The sequence below is a fragment of the Manacus candei genome, unplaced genomic scaffold (genome assembly GCF_025592945.1).
Source record: "Manacus candei isolate 608988 ecotype Guabito, Panama unplaced genomic scaffold, ASM2559294v1 h1tg000057l, whole genome shotgun sequence".
NCBI classification, from domain to species: Eukaryota; Metazoa; Chordata; class Aves; order Passeriformes; family Pipridae; genus Manacus; species Manacus candei.
The window spans coordinates 4689762-4711166 of NW_026138105.1; the positions used below are offsets into that span (position 1 = coordinate 4689762).

Consider the following 21405-nt stretch of genomic DNA (forward strand, 5'->3'; position numbering starts at 1 on the left):
GTTTTGTGAATTGAGCTACAAAAAGGTGACCATCAGTATTTTCAGCTGGTATAGGTGTTTCTAAGAGTCTTTATCCTTTTTCTGGACCTATACAGAGGGCTGAGACCAGAGTGTCTTTGACCCTTGCAAAGTGCTGTGAAAGCCTTTTAAGGTTCTGGGTAAGATAACTCACCAATTTTCAAACTGCATCTTGCTGGAAATTTAGTAATAGCTGCCAACTGACTAATGGTTTTTCCCCCTTGGGTTGTCATATGCATTATCTTGAACAATCCACCATCTGGTTGGCTTAAGGGTTTGGAAAGCTAAGTTCTGTTTTAACTGGCATCTTTAGCAGAAGTCTTTTCTGCGTGTTGATGGCATATTTACTCATTTTACCTCTTCAGAGTTATATTCAGATTCTTGTCATTCTTTCTGCCCCAGCTTGGAGATCAGAGTATGTTGACATACATGCTCCCAAGTGCTTTGTGATGTCACCAATGCCTCCTGTGGAATGGTTAGTTCCAGGCTGTTTACCCTGCACATGTGTGCAGTAACTTGCCATTGCTAAGATTTCTAAGTAACCCTCCCCCTTTCTGCTGTGTTGAACCACACTCTTAGATTCTGTTGGTATAGGAGCTGCCTGAATTATGTGCTTTTTTTTGGTACTTCTCTTCATGCTGCCTCCTATGATATTATCTGTTGCTGCACCAAACTGAGAACTCTTCTCGAGTGCTTTAGTCCTCTTTCCTTTCAGTCTGCAAGGCCAATAACGAGGTGATAAATTTGCTGCTCTCCTTGCTTAAGTGTAGTAGACATTGACTTTCCAAGATCAAATGGATGCCAAAACACAATCATAGACTGTGTCATTCAGTATCTGCTGTTGCCAACACAGATTTTGGGGTACCCCCCATGGACTGATTCACTGAGTCTGTAGACTCTGAGATGGAACTGCAGTGTTAGTGATGATACAGTGGAATAAGAAGCCTGTTCTATGTTCATCCTCTAGTTCTATAATAAAATAAGTGGAGATGAAGATGGATCTTGTCTTCTTCAGTGCCAAAGCAAGAAACCCATTACAAGTGTCTCACGTCCAGATCACTTTTTATGGCTAGCCACTTTTGTGGCTGGGTGTTACTTGTTTGCCTGGGCAACACCGAAAACCTGATTTGTTTTTTTTGTACCCAAGAGTCACAAAAATTCAGTGTCCATCCTTCACAGAGCAGATGGAGGATGTCTTGTTTTGAAGTCACGATCATCTAGACACAGACTGTTATTAACTGTAGTGTGGGGACTGAGCAGCAATACGCGGCACCGAGAAGCAAAGTAAATCACCGCAGCTCTGGACTGTGCCTTCAGAATCCTTTCCGACAATTCTGTGCCGGTCCTCTCCCTCCCTCCCTTTCGCAAGGTCAGTCTTTCCTGTTTGCCAGCGCGATCCCGCAGCTGTCCCAGCTCCAGAGCTCAGCGCTGCTTTGATGCTGCCTCGCATCGCTCCTACCCCTTCCATCACCCACTAAAACGGGGGAAAGGGGACCTTGTGCAGCTCTTAACTCGTGACTCGCAGGCACGCTGCTTCTGCTAATCTGTGCGCTGGAAGGTGCGCGGGAGGCTCGGGGGGAAGAGAGGAGAGGGAAGGGCAGGGAGGGCCGGGCCGCAAGGAGTTAAAGCCGCCGCCGCCCGCGGTTCTGGCCGCGGCCGCCGCGCGCTCATTGGCTGCAAAAAGGTGAAATTGAAACCACGGTAAACTTTTGACCCTGTAGCAGTTCTTGTGGAACGCCTTCCCCTTGCCAAGAGCCGAGGGCTCGCTCTCCCCCCCTCCCCGCCCCGCTTTTCCTGGATTTTTTTCTTCTCTGCGATCGTGCTGTGCCGCATGCTGCCTCTCCCAGGGAGGGGGAGGACGGCAGCGAGCGAGGGGTTTCCGTGCGCTGCTGCCGGCAGAGCTGGAATATGCCTTAACCGGCTATCTTCTAAAACTCCCAGCAGTAAACAACTAGGAGTCCATTTTTTCAAGTTCCAGCGTGGTTTTTTTTCTGTGGTTAAAGAAAAAAACAACCCACCAAAAAACAATCGCCACATTGATGCTGACGATCAGGGCTAATTAGAAAGTGGGGAAGGGAGGATGAGTCACCCGGCACTCTCTCTGTTGCTTAATAAACCTGTTGGGTTTTTTTAAAAGATTGAAGTGGTTTCTCCTTACTGAAATCCGACGTAGAAATGCCTCAGTTTTACTACTTAGCTCATACCTCGGTAAATTAAATACATATTTACTCAACGAGCAGTTTTTCAATTCTGCATCTTCCCTAACTAAAAAAAAAAAAAAAACCAAAACCCAGCATCTCAGTCTGGGAGACAAGCAGTGCCTGCTCGACTTCGTTGCCAACCTGCAAAGTGTTAGAGGCCCATGGTAGGCAATGTTATGATTTTTTATTTAGGGTGGGTGACTCTAGCAAATTCTGGGCCTGATTAGTGTGTGTCACTTGCATGCTATGCGGAGTTTGTCACAAACCAAAAATATCTGTGGCCGAGAAAACTCATCTTCTCTGTGCAGCTTTGCCAAACCAAGCAAATTAAAGCAGCATTACCTTTTGAACGAGGCATGAATACAATATTCAGTTAATCTGTGTTTCTTTCCCCTTAAACATGCCTGTCTTTTCACTGACAAAAAAAATAGCTGACTTCATTACTTTACTGCATCAGCTTCCATTTTCTCCCTTGCTGGCTCCCAGCACAGGTGTTCTTGCTGGAACCCTAAACTTACTGAATGTCAGGTGCCACCTAATCAAGGAGTCACTCAGCACCTCACCTAGAGATAACATTTAGAACCTCCTCAACGAAGAAACCTGATGCCTGACTGCTTCAGGCTCATGTTTTCAGATCTCTAGCATCTTGTTCTTGCAGGTAGTTTCATCATATTTATACAGCATGTCCATTTTTCTCATTAGAGATTAGGCTGGGGAGGAACCTTCAACTGCTATGATTTGGACTGGTTTTAAAAATTCAGTTCAATAAGCAGTTTAGTGGTTAAACAGTGTTTAGTTTACAGTAGTATTAATATAGTAGGACAAAATCGTGAAGGTTCAGTGTGTGCTGTTCTTGTAGTGCTGCTTTTCCATGCCCCTTTCTTCAGGAATTGAAGGAGTCTCCTGAAGCACTGACAGCAACACTGGGGGAACAATGACTATAATATGATTAATAGCAGATCCCCTGCACCCTCTTGTGTGCAATTCTTTTTGCAACTGCAAAAGAAACATGCACTTGTAATGATAGTTTGTGGCCTCCCTGTGTGATCCAGCTAGTGTTCCTAAGCAGCAGCTATCCCATAGTTTATTTACCCTCACTCCCTGTGATTCTTTGTTCTGTCCTCCCTGTGTGCTTCTCCTTGTCCACTTCATGGCAGTTCATCTGCCCTCACAGTGGAGCTGCAGGGAAGGTGCCTATCACAAGGAAATGGAATAAATGCTCTTCTAAAGGAAAGAAGAGTAACAACTGCTAGAAACCAAGAATTGCTTCTGAACTCTCTGAAGCATCATTTAATGTGCCTGAAAGGCTTCTCTTGGCCAGTTGCAGGATGGCATTGTGGTAACATTGTTTTAATGTCAGAAATCCCTGACCTCTAAAAATGTTACTGCACGTGCCAGCTGTAGGGTGGGAAACGGACAAAAAAAATGAATGCTGACCCTCAAACTCCAGAAACACAAACTTGATCGGCTTTGTAAGTCCTGTAACTTCAAAGTGCCCTGCCTGGGGGGAATGTTATTGGAGAGCTGGCTGCTGGCAATGAGAAATCACCTGTGCAACCCTTTCTTCTAATGAATATGGCAGAAAGAAGGGTATCAGGGATACTGTCAACACGTTTTGTAACCAAAAAACATTAGATTCCCAGTTACAAAATGAAAATAAACATTTTGGCATTTTATACTGTTTTGTTCTCTGTGTTTATTCAGAGTAGATTTTGAGGTTGGTTTCATCTCCTCAGTTTCCACAGTGGGGAATTGGCAGCTGATTTGGAGCTGCCCTGGTAGAATTTTCACCATACTGTAAATGAGAAATTTAAAGAGAAGTTCATGCCAAGGTGTTTTCATCTGTTCTTTCCCTTTTCTAGAGTAAGCAGTTTTACCGAAGGGTAGAAAGGTGACTTAGAGGAAATTCTAGAGCACAGCCTCTCAATTTAGAAAACTATTTTATATTCCAAAACTCACCAGTGCTACTGTTGCACACTTCAAATTTCTGCTGGGTGATTTCCCCTCTGTCTCCTGGGTTTGATCATGGAGTTGCACAGTGATGTGCATTCTGATATCCAGTATCAGGGCTTGGCACTTCCCCCTAAATCAGCTCCTAACTGTTGTGCTGGCATAAATGATGCAGAAAAAGAGTAGACCTGCAGTAGTTGGACCTTAGATTTTTGTTTGGTTTTAAAACATTACCATTGTATCTGTTCTCTGCTTTTATATCTGTTACAATTGGTCATAAACCTGCAGTCCAAGAGTGCAGTCCAAGTGTGATATAATAAATGGCTTTTTCTTGGCTTCTTCCTTGATAGGTTTGTCTCAAAACTGTCCTGTCTGCATCCTTGTTGCAACTCCTCAGTGATGAGTGAACCCTTGGTCTTCTGCAGCAATAATGGATTGTGCTTCTGCAACATAAATGCCTTTTGAAGAGCATGTTTATAACAACGACTTCTTATAACAACAACTTCTTATAGGAGAGTTAAAAACAAATCAATCTATTCATTCTTTTACCTTCTCTGTTGGTATGCTGTTTTGTTTAAGTTCTCTTGCATTACCATCAGGATGCTACATGAATAGATGCAAAAAAATTCAACTGACAGGCACGTGAATTCTTTTAAGCATGTGTGTGCATACACACAGTCTTGTTTTTCAGGAATCAGCGTCTGAGAATTTTTTTCCTCTTTGGTATACAAAGCAGTATGTGGAAAGCAGTGTTTTTCTGATAGAAAAGTGGTGTGATCTTGGGGAAGCAGAGCTCCTGCTGCGAGTTGTGTTTCACCTCCCGCACTGTCTTGAAAAATGTGGTGAATCCAAGGACTGGCTGCTATAGCTGAAGGACTTTATGCATTTATAATCTCTGTAGGTTGCATTAGCTGTGTAACTCTTTGTGGGGTGATATGCCCTGATAATCAGGTTATTCCTAGCTTCTGTTTGAGGCTCAGGTCTTTTCAGGCCACAGGGACTGTAAACCAGTACCTTTCCTTACTCATCTCTGCCCCAGGAGCAGCCCAGGATATTTACTCTGCCATCTTTTTAGAAGGGTCTGCTTTATTTCTAGCACAGTTTAAAACTGGTCTTAGGTTTTTTTGCTTGTGGGGGGGCCAGGATGGGGCTGCTCAAAGCAATTCCACCTGCTGATGTAGGGCCCTGTCTGCCATTTCCACTTAGCTTTCATATGTGTGTTATATGTCATGTATTCTAGTTCATCATAAACTCTGACTTCTCTAAACTTTCTTTCCTTTTGATGTTTATTGACCATATATATAACATATATATAGTGTTTGTACTTTAGGGTGATAATCAGTATAACCTATCAGGCAACTTATCAAAGCAGCAAATGAATTGTAAATTCCATTTCTAGCACTACAAGAGACAACTCTAAGCATTCTTTAATACCTCAGGATGTGATGTGATAGAGAATTGGAAAATTAGTGATGCCTATCTAATTTTTTTTCCTACTGCTAAGCTTTCTCTGTCCTAGGGAAGAAAAAGGGCTGTGTGTACTGAGCATGGGCAATTGCAAGAAGTTTATTCTATTTGAGGGAAGAATTTCTAATGTCTTATAGGGGGAAAAAATCATTCTGCTTTTTATTCAATGCCCATTTAATCATAAATAGAGGAGGCAAAGCTGAGTTATGCAAATTAAGGAGGAAGGGGAATTGCAAGCTCTGTAATGGTCACAATATCCTTTTTAATTGATCTGAGTGTTATTCTTAAGAAAAACACCTGCATAGATGGTGATATTTCTGATAACACTGATTGCAGAAATTTTGAATTAATACATTTAAATCACATATATTCAATATTTTGATAACTTTAATTATGCTTCTTTTTCTCTTGTCCAGCTTCGTGTATAGAATATTCATTAGGTGATTTGTTATTTCAAAAGCTGTCATTCCCCCTCTTTTTGCCACAGCACTGTTAAAGTAGGCAAAGCAGTTCTGTCTCTTTGTTTGAGATTTCCTTTGTTTTTCACCTTGATTCTGTACCACCTGTGTAATGTTGTACTCCTGGGTCCTGTGTCAACATCGCTCACAAGTTGCTGTGACAGGATTAGAACTGAGGATTTCAGTCAGAGCAATCTTATTTTGAAGTAGCCTAAAGTTGAAAATGAAAAAAAAAATTAGATCAATAAGAAGCAGAGAGAACATTTGGAGAGAGAACAAATGACTGAGATTTTCAGAAGCTGAATAATAGAGGATGATGCACAGGAACAGACTGGAGTGTTGTGGTTTTTCGTAGGGGGGACAAGCAAGGTATCCTGTTAATGAAGAGCAAAACCACTTAAAATTGATTTAAAAAATTTCACTCATACACTTAGCATGCTCATGATGTCAGGCAAGTTATTAGAATACTAAAATGCATTTTGTATTTTTTCATTGGAGAATATTTATGGTTCTGGTTAGTAGAGTTTATATTTATAAGGATATTCTGTGGTATATGTTAGTGTCCTACTGATTTCTGGAAACTAAACCTCTCTTTGGTGGATTCACCCCTTTTCAATACTGAGTCAAGTGAGGCTCTGATATGACATGGCCTGGTGATTTCTGTGCTTTTGTGGCAAACACATAATGATAATGAACACATTAGTGCCAGATGTTTAAGCAATGTCTATTTGAAGGAAATTCCCCATCTCTTTTGCTTTCTTGTTTGTTTGTGGGTACATAACATAAATGTCAATTATGTGTTTTCACTTTTCTGATCTTTCTAGAAGCAAAGCATTCTAAGCTGCATTTCTCTTTGTTTTTAGAAGCAGAGCATTCTAAGCTGCATTTCTCTCTGTTACTTGCTCTATTACAGTGTGTCAGAGCAAGATTAATACTGTTTAGTGGCACTGTTTTATGTAATGTACTGTTCATGCCATCTTCCCAGTGCTCTTCAGTTAATGGTTCCATAAAGTTCCAGGGTAGCTTTTGAGAGCCTTTGAAGGCTGCTGGTCATTCATTGGCTCAGAAAGTTAGGAACATGTAGCCTTGCTGGGCTGTAAAAGCAAAATTAGTCTTAGCTTTCTGGAAACTGAATTCAGGGTGTTGTTCAAGTGCAGTCATTTAAAAAACCCAGTCTTGTTTACAGATGTTGTAAAGTTGGGGGGGTTTTGTCCCATACAGCAGCAGAGCTAAGAGTTTTTTAGCTCTGTCTTAAAATCTCTGGTGAGAAGTCGAATTTCTGCCGTGCTTGTACTGTGTGACAGTTAATGGTGAGTCCTTAACTACTGTGGTTTGTAGAATGATGTTTTAAGATACCAGTTTCACTTTACTTCAAAATGCTTTGTGTGACATCTCAGTAACCAAGTGAGGGGTTTGGCCCTGAGCAGTCACTGGCCATGGAGCAGGAGCAGGGCTTACCTGGGGAACCCCTTCAACCGCCCAAAGAGAGGGAAAAATCCCCCCTTGGCATCCTGAGGTCTGCAAAGAACTCCTAGAGCTAGGGAAAAGATGTAAAGCAGTAAAAATAACTGGTGTTTACTGCCAAAGTGCAGGATTTGTGCCTCTTTTTTAATCCAAGGCAGTGTTGTCATCCGTGGGTGGTGGCATTTCACTCTTCCATGACAGGTGAGGTTTACCTCTCATCCAGACTACACTTCACTTTGGTTTTAAGTGTGGCAGATTCGGCTTTAGAATGAATGAAACCATCTAGAAATCTTCCTAAAAGTTGTGAGAATTGAAGGAAATATGTAATTTTAGGAAAAATAATGGAAGAATTCCTTGATGAAGGACGTCTTCTGTAATGCTTTAAAACTTAGGACTGACTCGAATGAACTGGTTTCCATTTCCCAGGGTATCTTCCCTGGTCAGTAGTGGGTATACTGTGGTCCTTAAGTTGGCAATTTATGTTATTCTTAATATCTTTTCTTTCCTTTTTTATCTGTCTACCACGCTAATATGGGAAATATGGACACACATGGGAAATATTGCCTAATCTGGCTCTTTGAGGGGAAATGTAGGTATGAAGATTATAGCATTATGCAATGTTAGATATTTCTTTTGAAACAACATAAAAATATTAACTCTTCAGAACTATACATTTTCTTGATGGCATTGAGAGGCGACTTATTTTAGGTCAGAGCTTTTCCATTAGATTTTTCTGGGTTGATTGCTGAGCTTTAATTTCCCATCACCAATGCTGGTTTCAGAGCAGATGCAAGGAATAATGTAAGTTAAATGGGCAAGAGGGCTTTTCCATACTTCCTTTCTTATGCCATAAAGGTGCAAAAGAGTTCTAATCACTTTTGCAGTGAAAGGATGTTATTTTGAAGTTTATGTTTCTACAAAGAAAGTGATTTTTGCAGTAAGTCCAGCAGTTAAGTTGCTGCTGCTTTCAGCAGTTACTGTTTTGTTTTTGCAACACTGGTTTTCAATGTGGTTGATTAAAAAAATCATGTAGATAAATTATAATTAAAAATAAGTAGTAGTGTATAAAAAGTGTCTTATTTTATAATAAAACAGTGTGAATGTTGGAGGTTATAATGGATGTTTTTAGGAAACATCAAGTAGACTGGAATAATGATTTTAATTAAAATTGCTCGAATTCAGACACCAGGTTAAACATGGATTATAGTACCAGAACATTCTTAAAAGATGTCTGTGAGCAAACAGATATTTTATCTATTTTTGTTGGCTCTATGTACAGTGCACACATATGTTTCTAAATAACTTGGGAAATAGTTCTAAATAAAATGTAGATATTCAGATAGGAAAAAACACATTTACTGTATCTTTCTGCTTGAGGTTAATAAAAATATTTGGGTAAAAATTTTTTTTTTTTCCGGTCTGAGGATAAAATTTTGAAAGAAATATTACCTTCAGCCTTAGAATTTCTACTGGAACTGGTGATAAAATGCTCACTGACTTAACAGAAAAACAGTCTTAGACCCATACTAAGTGCTTTTGAAAATCCCAGTAGAAGTATATTAACTTTCAATGGGTCAAAATAATTATTACTTAAACCCAGAGAGGGAAAGGCATTGACATGATGTGTATTTCATCATTTTTTAAACACATTGAGCTTTTTAGCCTGTTCAGGAAAACTAACTAATACTTCTAATAAAAATTCATGGAATACTGTCATAGTGCTGCAGACTTAGCTGTGGGAGAAGACACCTGCTTGTTCACATGGGAATCCCAGTGACACTTTTAAAGGGCACTTCACTGTTTGACATGGTAACAGTAGCACAGTAATAATATTTCCTATACACAGAATGGTAAATTATATGTGCTTTCAAATAGGGGAGCTGGGGAATGAACAGTGTTTAAATGGACTGCACTGTAGCTGGAGTTGATTGCTATATCACATTAAAAAGGAACATTTCTTAATGAAAACTTTTGCCAACCTGTTCCTGTCCCACTCTTAGTGCACAGGTGTGCAAATGTTCCAAGTGTTCCAGGACTTTGCTCTGTTTTTTGGGCTAATTCTGCAAGATACAATTCCAATTTTGTGCTGAGTGATTACTACAGCAGAAGAATGTTCAAGTCAAGTTGGGCTGTAAAAATACAGAATTGGAAGTAGGTATCAGAGCAAAGGTTTCTTTCTCTTTGCCTTGGTTTGAAGCTGAACATGTCCATTTGGTACAAAGGGCATATTAGAGCAGGTCCCAGTCAGTGGGAGCTGTGCTGGGCACTGCCAGTTCCTGCTGCAGCAGCTTTGGGATGACAGCTTGGGCACCTTGTCCAGGAGTTCTGGAGAGGCACCTTTGAACCCCTTCTTGGATGAAGGGGATCCTGGTGACTCCTCGTGGGTCTGGTTAATTCTCCCTCTGTGATTCTTAGGAGTTCATTTGACTTCTCCAGCCAGTTCTCTACCAAGAAATGCTGAATTGGGACTCTCTGGTGTCTTTAATGGTGAAAACCAACACAAAGTGATTTTCCAAACTATGTCTTATCCCTGTTTGTGCCCAGTTTGTGCCTTTGCCCTGAGGAGGTCCAGTGTCTCCCCAGCTACCTTCCTGCTTCTGATGTGTTATTTGAACATCTTTTTATTTTCAGTTGAAGTTCAGTGCAAGGTGCACTCTTCTCTTTTTTCACTCCCGTATTTCCTGTTTGCATTCAATTCACCCTGTTCTGTGTGGGTTTCAGTTCTTCCCATGGAAACAAGCTTTCCACTTTTTAAATGCTAAACCTTTTCCCTGTGGCATCCCCCTTAACTGTCTTATAGAGCCATAGAGGTATTTTTTGAATGGTTTTGTTCTCTGCTCCAAAAACTATGTAGGTGTAGCAGCTATTATCCAGAATTCACTTGAGGGCCAGCATCTTTTTTGTCTGTCTCTCTTTTGTTATCACAATGCAGTCATACATTCTCTAGAGATGTGTAAATTAATATTCCACACTGCTTCTAAGCTGTATGCTGTTTTTTAAACACAACTAACTTTATAGGAGAATAATACCATCTTTCAGCATTTCTTTGATTTGTGTGCACAAGCAGTCACTGATTAAAGTGCTGGCTTCCTTTTGCTTTTTCTTTCCCTGTTAAAGACTATTTGAGATACAACTTTGTATTTATTTCCTCACTATATCACATCATTTGTAGCTACAATTCAAAGTATTAAAACCAGGTAATATGATAAAAATTTTAGAATATATGTCTCATGCAGTCTGTCTGTGTTTAATGTGGAAAAGTATTTCACAGAATTCTTAGTAATTTTTCTTCACTCAATTCATGACTCAAGACTTCAAAGTTTTAAATTTAAAGTTAAATTTTAAATGAAAGTTTTAAATAGCTGGGAATTTGTAGTGATTCTAATACTCGTTCTTTCCAGTCTGCCAATGCATGTTCCTAATTAAAAAAAATCATATTAAAAATGAAGCTTAAGGTTTGAAAGGCCTTTTTGGAACTTACAGTAGATGTATTCCAAGCCAATTAATTTAATTTTTACTAGTACTCCTGTTGGTCTAATAAAGATCCCTAAAAACTATGTCAAATTTGGAATGACATTTAGAAAGTCTACATCTGGTGAGTTCTAGTAAGAATTTGATCTTTTTTTGTTTTCTGCTGTCTTTACTTTGGTATTTCTGAAAGGGTCTGATCTCCTTTCTCTGATGGCCAGGCAATAATGTTTTTTGAGGCATTATTTGTTCCATGGATTTGCCCTTTTGTTTGCTGGTTTTTAGAAAATGTGTCCATCATACCCAGCCATTTACTTATTCTTCTCCTCCTGCAAAGACTCGTGTTTTCTTTCTCTGTTTCTCTATGTTCAAATCTGTTTCCTGATTCATCTAAAAACTGAATTCAGCTGAAAAATCCAGCAAGAAATAGACTCTAATTTAGTTATAAAGCACATAAGGCTTCCTGACTGCATTTTACAAAATTATTCACATCTTCATGTTACTAACAAAAAAGGCTTGGGCTCCTTCCTCCCCCACACCCTCCATTCTGGCTGTATAAGGCTCCTATTGTCTCTATTCATATTGAGATGTCACAGATGTGTACACTCCTATGGCTTCTTTTCTCTCTTGAAGCTCTAATGACCACCACTCCTTTGATTCCTTTCTCAGGCAAATTGGCCCGGGCCCTACAAAAAGAAATTTAGGTCACAAATAATTTTTAGATTATTCTACTTGAGCGAGAGGAAGGTTTAGCTGACTGTTGTGTTTGTATATACTGGAAATTTATACGGCAAAATTAGTTTCATCCAACAAATAATATTTTATCACCTCGGAGATCATTGGCTGAAAAATCTCACCAAAGGAGTATGAAGTTTTAGCATGAAACATAAGTGTGCAATTGAGTTTTAAATCTATATTTATGCTTTCCAGGGGATGAAAACAGGTGTGTTCACCTGTGCTGTTCAAACAACTGGTCGTCCAGTCATTAGGAATGATTTTGCTGTAGGCAAGCAGGTTCCTTTTTCACATGCTTCTCAGGTTATTCATGGGTAGAAAAAGCAAGCCAGAAACAGGAAACTATTTTGTGTTTTGCATTACATTTCTGAGCTGCCTTGTTACCAGCATCCTTTTATGGTTGGCTGCTTTATTTTCCAGTTAAAACTGGTACTGTGTTCAAAGTGTACCAGCAGGTCACACTCTTCATCACTTCTGGAGGCGGTTTTGCCTGTTGTCTTGTCCTATTTTTTAAGAGCACTCAAAATGTAAAAAAGTCTGCTGATACAGCATAATTTCTAGTTGTTTTACAGGATACTGTTTTACAGGATTAAATTAAACATTTAGCTAAGTTATTTAATTCTTTTCTCCTTATTGTTTGTCCTGTTGAATTCTGTTCCTTCAAACCCTTGTGCCCTTGGAAGTGTTTCAGCTGGCTGCGAGTCCATGACAGCAATGCCACCCAATTTTTGGCACTTTTTCTTGAGAGGGTAACCAGTGCTTCTGTCCAGTACTAGAGGCTTGGTAGTGTGGGATGGTATGTTTTGTAAAACCAGCTTTGAGTATTTAGGAAGAGGGACTGAAAGTATTGTGAGCATGTTTTGGGTGGCTCGTGTCTTAGCTCAGCTGCTGTGGACACAGAGCACCTCTGGCGAGGCTTATTTCCCTCCTTATTTGTTTGTTTGTAAACTAAGACCAAAATCTGTCTTTGAAGCATGGTAAAGACTGGAATGAAAGTGTTCCATTAAGCATTGTTTTGTGTTGTGTTCTTGGTATTTGTGCTGTGGCAGTCTTGAGAGAATGGAGCACTTCCAAGGGTAATATCAGAAACTAATTTGTTAATTGTGTAACAAACTGTGTTCTTAAAACTGCAGAACAAAAGATTGTTGTTTGGGCACTGTCATGAAAGATTCTCGAAACCAGCTTGTACACTTTGCAGAGCTTATTTGGTGTCATTTAGAAAAGTGAAAGGTATGCTTCTTAGTCAGGCTTTTTCTAATGATGGCCAGCACATTCCAGTACATTTTGAAGTTGATCTCATGCATTTAATGTTCAAGCACGTTCACTTCAGAGGTCTTTATGCTGGATATAAGAACTTACCTCTCGGTCAGGTTGGCTGGAAATGGTGTTTTGCAGCACACACCCACAAAAGGGGAGCTTCCTTAGAAGTTTGCAGTGTCTGCCAGAGATTCCACACCAGCACAGAGACAATCATACTTGACTGTTCCCCAGGACTTCCACAAAGGCAAAATATGACAGAGCTGTGTAGAAATACAAGCATCACAACTGTTCTTCTTGAGGATTTGGTGGTTCTTAATAACTTGTGATTATACAAGGGCTGGGAAATGAGGAAGTGAACAGGCTGACAGGCTGAACATGAGCATCAACGAGATGAGCAGTTGCCCAGAGTAGAATGGGGGGAAACAAAACACTTAGATAATTGCAAAAATTCTGCATTACTTCGAGCTTTTATTTGAGAGGCTTGTTTTTTAATTGGGCGGTTTGCTTTTTAAATGTGCAAATATAAGGAGAATGGTTAGAATGTTTTCTCAGCTGTATAATTCTAATTAAAAATATTTTTACTCAGCAACTTGACACTTGAAAGTTTACTTCTTCAAATAAACAGTTTTCTTAAAAGTCAGTCTCCATGATGAATACTTCCAATTTACATACAGTATTCAAAGACTAAGTTGGAAATACTCAGAAGGAACATCCGTTTATAGTAATAGCTGTAGAAAATGCAGCAAGTTCATCTGTTTTGAATGCTTTTGAGTTCTGCTTGTAGAAGTTGAAAAGCTGGCATTGAGCTTGGCATCTGCTTGCTAGAGATGACAGGTCAGAAGCTGATAGTGTGTACAGTGAATGTTTTGTTCTGTCAAAAAAGTTTTTCCCTTTGTCTGAAGGCATTTTGGTCTTGTTAGAGATTTTGATCCAAATGTGAAATGACTTCTGTCTCTAAATTTAAGCTTTCAATGGACAGGCTTTTACAAGGAGATTGCTGATACTTTGCCTGGTTTTTAACTACTGCTTTGGAAAACTGATTTTGAACTGTTCTCCTTCTAAACATGTTATATAAAACTGTCATCTCTGTGAAATGAGTAAGATTTTGGCATGATAGGGTCTGATTCAACAAGTCCATAGCACTAAATGAGTTAGTGCTAAACTGTAATACTGTAGCTGTGGTAAAGTTCTCTCTCTCCATTAGCAAGCAGTCTTTGCTTCCATGAGGCACTGGTAGAGTAGAATGGCAGAACAAAACCATTGCATGCATGGAATATATAAAAATGTATGTCAGCTCTGATTCAGGGCTCAGGAAGGAGAATGGACTTGCTGATGGCACATTTCGAGCTTCAGGAAAGAGAATGGAATTGTTGATGTCTTGGACAGGGATCATGTGTATTTAGTTGATTACATTTCCTGTTTTCACCAAGAACTTTTGAAGTACACTCAGCCTGTGAAGTGGCAGACACTGCATAGCTGCCTCCAAGAAAATTATGGTTGTTGCTGCAAATTGAATTCCTACTGTATTGAAACTGTATTTGAGAAGTTGCTTTCACCCTTGTAAGGGAAAACTAATTTCTTACTCATTGTTAAATTAAGGTAAGAGCTCCTCTTATCTTTATTAGATCATGTTGGAAGATGCCTCTGTCACTCAGTTATCTTACAGGAGTTACTCTCTTCTGTAAGAAAAAAACACCACATATTTGTGTGTAGGGTTCTTTCCCCATAAAATATAGTTGTCCTAATTTTGTAAGTTGTGCCATGAATCCCATCTGATTTCTGCAAGCAGTTCTTGCTCTGTTTTTGCATATGATATGATGATGTGTTAGTTACTTGGTTTCTTACAATCATCCCTTTGCTTTGGACTTTATCACGGCAGTGGTGAAAGTTTGAACTGAAAAGGTGATCCCATTATTGTGATGTCTGGTGGTCAAAACTGTGTAAGAATCAAAGTCATATATTGATCAGGCATGAAACAAGCTTTCATTAGTTAAAATACCCACTTAGAAACAAAACAAGGTTAGAAGTGATTAAAATATAGATAAGCAATGTTTTCAGACTTATATGGTCACACTGATAGTTTCATATTCCAAGGGTTTTAGCTGATGCCCTTTACTAACTTAGAGAGATTTTATACTTTGGACTAATCTTTAAATAATTTAGGATTACATAATTCCATTTTAAGAGATTATGTGAATTGATGCACAAATGAATTCCTAATTAAGATGACATTGAAATATGTAGAGGTGAATTGTCCAGCTTGCATTCTTACCTGCAAATTATATTGTGTGTCATATGGCCTGGGGTCACTTATGAGTCAGGTGCATATAGAGCTGGAAAGTGACTTTTCAAATACTGTTATGTTGGCATTCTCCTTTGAGTTCTGGCCAAGGGTATTTTGTCTTTTTATATAAATATCCTATTTTTTTGAGTTTTATTGGTGTTAGTAATAGAAGAAAGGTTCATGCACTGGTCATAGGACAGTCTCTTTCCATAGTACTCACTGTTTTTGGCAAGGATCACTGGAAGAAATGTTTTCCACTTTTAGAACTTCATTAAATATTGATATAAAATCTAAGTAGATCTAGTATTTCAGTCAGCTGCTTGCTCACTGACTTGCCTGAGTTTCTCCTGCTATAAGGTGGCTGCAGGTACAGAAGATTGGTGTTCTGTCATTTCCTACCACTGAAGTAGTTACAAGTCCCACTGTAGTAGCCCAGACATCACATCCTGTTTCTTTCTTTGTGATATTTGAGCTAGAGATTTTCTCTCTCTCTCTCTCTATATATATATATGTGTGTATTTATTAAATTTTAAGTTGTTTTTTAAAATAGCTGTTTACTAATTCCTTTCAGATTCAAGTCTTTAAGGACTTAACAATGTTAAAAGCTCACAGGTGAAAAATTCTTTCAAATGTTCACAAGTGTGTAAGGATGAAAAATAGTCCTTTTTATAATAGTGTGTTCACTGCAGCTCCTCTTATCTATTGCTCTGGCTGGCAAACAGGGATGCACAGGAAACAAATTAACAAGTAATGACATTCAAAAAATAGAGCACACACACATTATTTAGCAGAGGAACAGGACACCAACTCCCAGTGTGCTCCACCTCTGACCATCCTTTAACTGAAAGTGTCCTGTCATTTTAATAGATGCAGAGTGAACAAGGCTCAAGTTAATTGTCATGTGTGAAAAATAGTCCAGAAATACAAAGTGCTTACTAAACACTGCAGGGGAATTGGTAAAGGAAACCTGACAGGGCCTGAAACATTAGTCTGCCTAGCATGGAATGTCTAATATGAAAAGGAGGTGTGCTGAGTTAAGGTTATTTAACATGTTGCAACAAGATGTGCTTAACTGGCTACCACATTATAGGTGGCACCTTTTTGTGTTTGGTTTTTTTTTTAACTGAAAGTCCTGATTCAGTGAAGTGTCTGAGTCAGGTGTTTGGCTGGGTGGGGGAAGGGAGGAGAAGAGTGAAGAATGATTAAAAAGTGTATGTTCTGGAATAGTATTTTATTAGTTGTTATACTAGATTAGCATAGTGATGTATCAATACAATTAATATAATTTCCTGTTTACTTCATGATATAACTATAGGTGCTTCTATCTTAAAAGGTAATGAAAGGCTCTTTAGTACAAACTAGTTACAGTACACAAAAAGCTCTTTATTAGCTCAGTGTACATGAGTCTCGTTATCTGTTTCAGTAGTTTCTTCATTGCACTTTCAGATTCACAAAGCTGTAGTTAAGGGTCAGTGGCATTTCCCCCTGCTGCATTTCCCCCCTCCCTCAGAGATTTAACAATATGCTGGTCTTATGCACTGTAATTTAAAGTGTAGTATCTTGCATTTGATTCCTTTTTTAAACAGGCACGTGAATTATCTCTGAAACATTTAAGGAAGAGTGCAAATGCTACCCTTTTTATGTCTTTTAAAAAGTAACCATTGTGTTTACCATCTCTGGCACATTTGACTATGAATATATATGTATATTTTGAACCTGAAAACAGCGTGGCTTTAGCTGTCTATCATTTTGTTGCTGTCTGTGCCACAGATAACAATATGACTTGTCCCTTAGCCAGCCCATCAAGACTCCAATGCTGTACCATGTGTAAACTTAAATTTGGTAGCCAGGCTGTGCTGGATGCACAGTTTCTATATGGTGTGAATTGAGTGTCTTTGCAGCTCCTGAGGGTGTGGAAATCAGTGGAAGGTTGGTATGTTGAGCTCCCTGAGGTCAAAACATGCCAAATGATGTTTTGGTTTGAGCACTCTCGGGTTTTAGTTGAGTTTTTAGACAGGAAATATGTTCATGTGTTGAAAGTTGTAGTGGTGTGGTGAGATCTGGTGGGGGAGCAGACTGCAGGGCCCCAAATGCCAGGCTTGGGAGAAAAATACTGAGTGTGAGACTGGAAATGGTTTTGTGCCTGACTGTGCACCTGATAACCTCAGCTAGTTCATGTGAAGTGGAACAGAACACAGTGCTGAAATAAAATAGTTTTTGTATTTAAGATATTAAGAAGTTGGCTGTTACCTCTGTATTCAGAAGAGGAAGCAGGTAGATTTGGAGTAGGGGCAGCAGAGTTGAATGGTCACCTTTCCATATGTAAGAGTTCGGGCTCTGATTAGCAGGAAAAAGTCCAAACGTTATTGAAAAAGATGGACAAGTTTTATTTTTTCATTGAAATGTCGTAGATCACAGAACAGAATATGCTGAGTTAAAAGGGACCCGTCAGGACCATCGAGTCCAACTCCTGGCAGGGACACCCCAAGAATCACAATGTAATGACTTCTTGGATTACAGGATTTTAATATCCCCTTTTAATTATAGTAGTAGTAGCTTCAAGTCTGATTTACTTTGAACATAGACAGAATTTTCCTCTAGCATATTTGCTGTTACCTTTTTTGTTCACTGAAGGGGTTTCATCCCTACATCCCAAAGTTGTTTTAATTTCACCCTGGTCTGTAAAACAGAAGTGAGGATATGTGTGTAGGTTGCCCTGCCAGTTTACAGTTCTTTTAGAAAGCTCCTCTGCAGCATTTGTCCAGACCAAAGAGTGCAAATTCTAGTCTTCCAAGAACCCTCAGATTATTCAGAAGGTTATTTTTTAGTTACTTTACTGTGGGACTACTCTGAGAAGTTATTTTCTATCTTCTACTTAAACAGCTCAGATATTGCCATCCATGGAATTAATATATACTTTGGAGGAATATAAAGAGAATATTCTAAAACTAATTTAAATAGTGTTAAGAATTTTATGTGGTCTTCAACTTCATAAATTTTCCTTCTCTGTCCCCTTGCATTTCCAGTCATACAGAATCCTTTTGATACTTTTGCATCTTAAATCTTCCCCCTTTAAGTGACTTTGTGCTGTTCATCCTCCTGCCTGGGTCAGCTTCTGCTTCTCAGTGAGACTCTTGAAGATTTCTTAAATTTTTCTTCCTTTTTTTTTTTTTGTGCTTTTGTCAAAGGGATGGTTAAAAAGCAGATGAATGCATATGCAACCAGTTGATAGGAAAAGCTTCAGCTTAATTTCTTAAGAAATTAACTCCTCAAATAAAATTCATTTACCTGCCTGCTGGTGATTATCTATTAAGTAGTCTGGGTATAAGTGTCAGTTTTTAAACTCTCAGTTTTGAGTAGGACTGTGATGTGAATGTCTCATAAATATTTCCCAAGAGCAATTTATTTTTCTAATGAGCTTGAACAGCCTCTGCCTCGTGTAGCACTTTAAAGGGTTTTCAGAAAATCAGTTCAGTCACAGAACTGTCATTTAAAACTTTTCCTTAGTTACTGTAATTCTGGATATTCTCAGTATCTCACTAATTAGTACACTTAATCATACCTTGTATAAAATGCATGATAATATGGGTTAATGATTCCTAGAATTTCACAGAGAAAGAGGAACATGAGTGTTCACAGCCCTGAAAACAGTTTGATGTTCTCATGTAGAATTATGTACAAGCAGTTTGTACAGACTGACACAGAGTGGCTGCACACTTAATTTTACTTGCCAGTCATGTCTTTACAGAGTAATTACTTTGGGAGTGTGGCTTTTCATATTAAGATTTAAAAGTTAGTAATATCAAACATCAGTAACAGTTTCATTATTTCTTCCAAAATAACAAAAAAAAATATACATTTAACATAAATACTCTTAGTTCTCATGGAAAAGAAAATCTACCTTACTGGTTGGCACTTGTGATGTTGATATTTTGAGCTATTTAGGATATGGCAGAGATGACAGTTAGTTGCAGTTATATACTGTGTGTTATTTTTGTTTTTCAGGATGTGACTTAAAATGACTTCTGATTCTGAAGGTCCTCTGAAAAACACGCTGTGCTTGAATGTTTGCTAAGGACAAGTAAGTGACTCATCTCATAGTTGAAATATATATATATATACCTGAAAAGTTATTCCCTTACTGTTTTTAAAGCTACAATTTAGTATATAAGAAGCATATTCTTAAAAAAAAAAAAAGGAGAGGGGGGAGGGAAAAAGGAATAAAAACCCAAACTTATTGCACTGCTGCCAGAAAGTGAATTTTCTGTTTATTTTCTTATGGCTTCCTATCTGTGTAAGTGAAAACACCATTTGTTTCTATGATCAGTCTTATAACAAAGGAGTCTTTGCATAATATCAAGAATATTTTGACTCAGAAGTTTCACTGAAAAGCTGTGATACTTTTTACAAATGTTTATTTGAGGGAAATATAAGTTTGAAGTAATGAATTTCCACCTAGAATAGAGTTGCAGAATGGAGTGTCCTCTAGTTTTATTTATATCAAATAAAATTTAAATATTTGGGGCTTCTCTTAGCACAAAACAGTGATTTAATTGCAATTTGCATCTTACAAAAATGTGTGATTTACAGTTTGGTTTTTAGGAGAGGGGATTATATTTAATATTTTAACATATAAAATAAAAAAAATACCAGGCCATCTTCATGTTCATTGAAGAGAACTTGTTTATTTCTTTGTAATTGGCTTATTTTGAGTAATGCTAAGAGCCAATTTATGCTTTTTTGCCAAGTGCATTTTCCAAACAAGAAATCATCTCAGACAGAAGAACTTCCAAACATGCAAGATACCATAAGTACCTATATTTAATTTAGGAAAAACTTCGTGGTTTCATAGGGCCAGCAAAGTGTTAAAAATGCTTTCATGCAAAAAATATTGTCTTAAAAAATATTTTTATGTGTTTTAAATTAGTATTGTATAGCCATGTGTGTGTGTGTGGTCAGCTGTTTCAACTAAACAAACATAAAAACTAAATCTGAAGCATCTAATTGTGTTTTGGGGCTCCTGTTGGGACAAAACCTTCCCAGTTGCCATGTTTTTTTTGATGAATAGTAGTAGAATACTAAACTTTTTTGGTTTTAGTAGTAAAAAGGCATAAAAATTTTCCCTTTTGAAAGCTGTGTGTCAGAGCTGTCTACTGAAATAATTATTCACTTCAGGACTACTCCTCAGAACTTCCAAAATTGGGGTTCTATTTGGAAAAACTTTTTAGCCCCTTAGAAAGTTACAGGCTCATCTTCAGTGAATAAATGTAACACCTGGTGCTTTTAAACTGGGGATTTCTTCCACTATTAACTCACTGAATAATAGCTGCTTCTTTGGCAAATATTTCCTGTAGCTGGGAAATTAATTTGACTGTTAACAGTTTGTACTGTAAATCCATCTGTGCTGGGAAGCAGCTTCTGTAATTTCCTTAACTAAACAGTTACAGAGTTGTTCTGGGCATGACATGCCTGCCCAACTTGGAATGATATTCTTAGGAAAAGGGAAATACATGTGCAGGAACTCTGCAGCTTCAGGCCTGAATAAACCACCACCAGCTACTTGGGTTTAAGAGCAGGGAAACAGCCTGTGCAGATCACCTGATTTTTCCTTCCCTGTCCAAGCTCTTATATGTAGGGACTGAACAGTTTTCTTAAATAGAAGGGTTGTGCTCTTTGATATGTATCATGTTTCTGAGTCAAAATGTAGTAATTTATGGTTTTCTATTTACTCATATTATCTCTCAGTACAAGTAAATGCTGAAACAAAAACGACATTTCCAATATAAATCATTTAATGCAACCCTGTAACCTTCAAAATTACATTATCATGAAATGTCTGTCCCAGCTCAAATTTTCAGCTGTTTTCCTCCTCTCAAACAGAATTTACTCTTGGCTTCAGACACACTTGCTATGCCCACACCCTTCCTGAGCTTGCCTTAAGACTTATATTTTAAGCTCTTCCTTTCACTTTCCACGACAGCTCTTAGCTCTGCTCTCTGTCTATACTCAGATGCACTTACATACATATATATATGTGTGTGTATATATATATATATATATATATGTGCTAATGCAGTGCCAGGGAGGGAAGCAGCAGCCC

The 21405-nt window shown here is 38.4% G+C and overlaps 1 protein-coding gene across 2 annotated transcripts in view; it reads left to right on the forward strand.

The window, feature by feature from the left end:
* NCOA3 (nuclear receptor coactivator 3) overlaps positions 1-21405 on the forward strand; it is a 70891-nt gene that overhangs the window by 24728 nt on the left and 24758 nt on the right. For both annotated transcript variants that reach the window (XM_051802719.1, XM_051802718.1), the window contains exon 3: positions 19311-19386. The gene's annotated coding sequence lies outside the window, so the exon portion shown is untranslated. The remainder of the gene's footprint in view (positions 1-19310; positions 19387-21405) is intronic.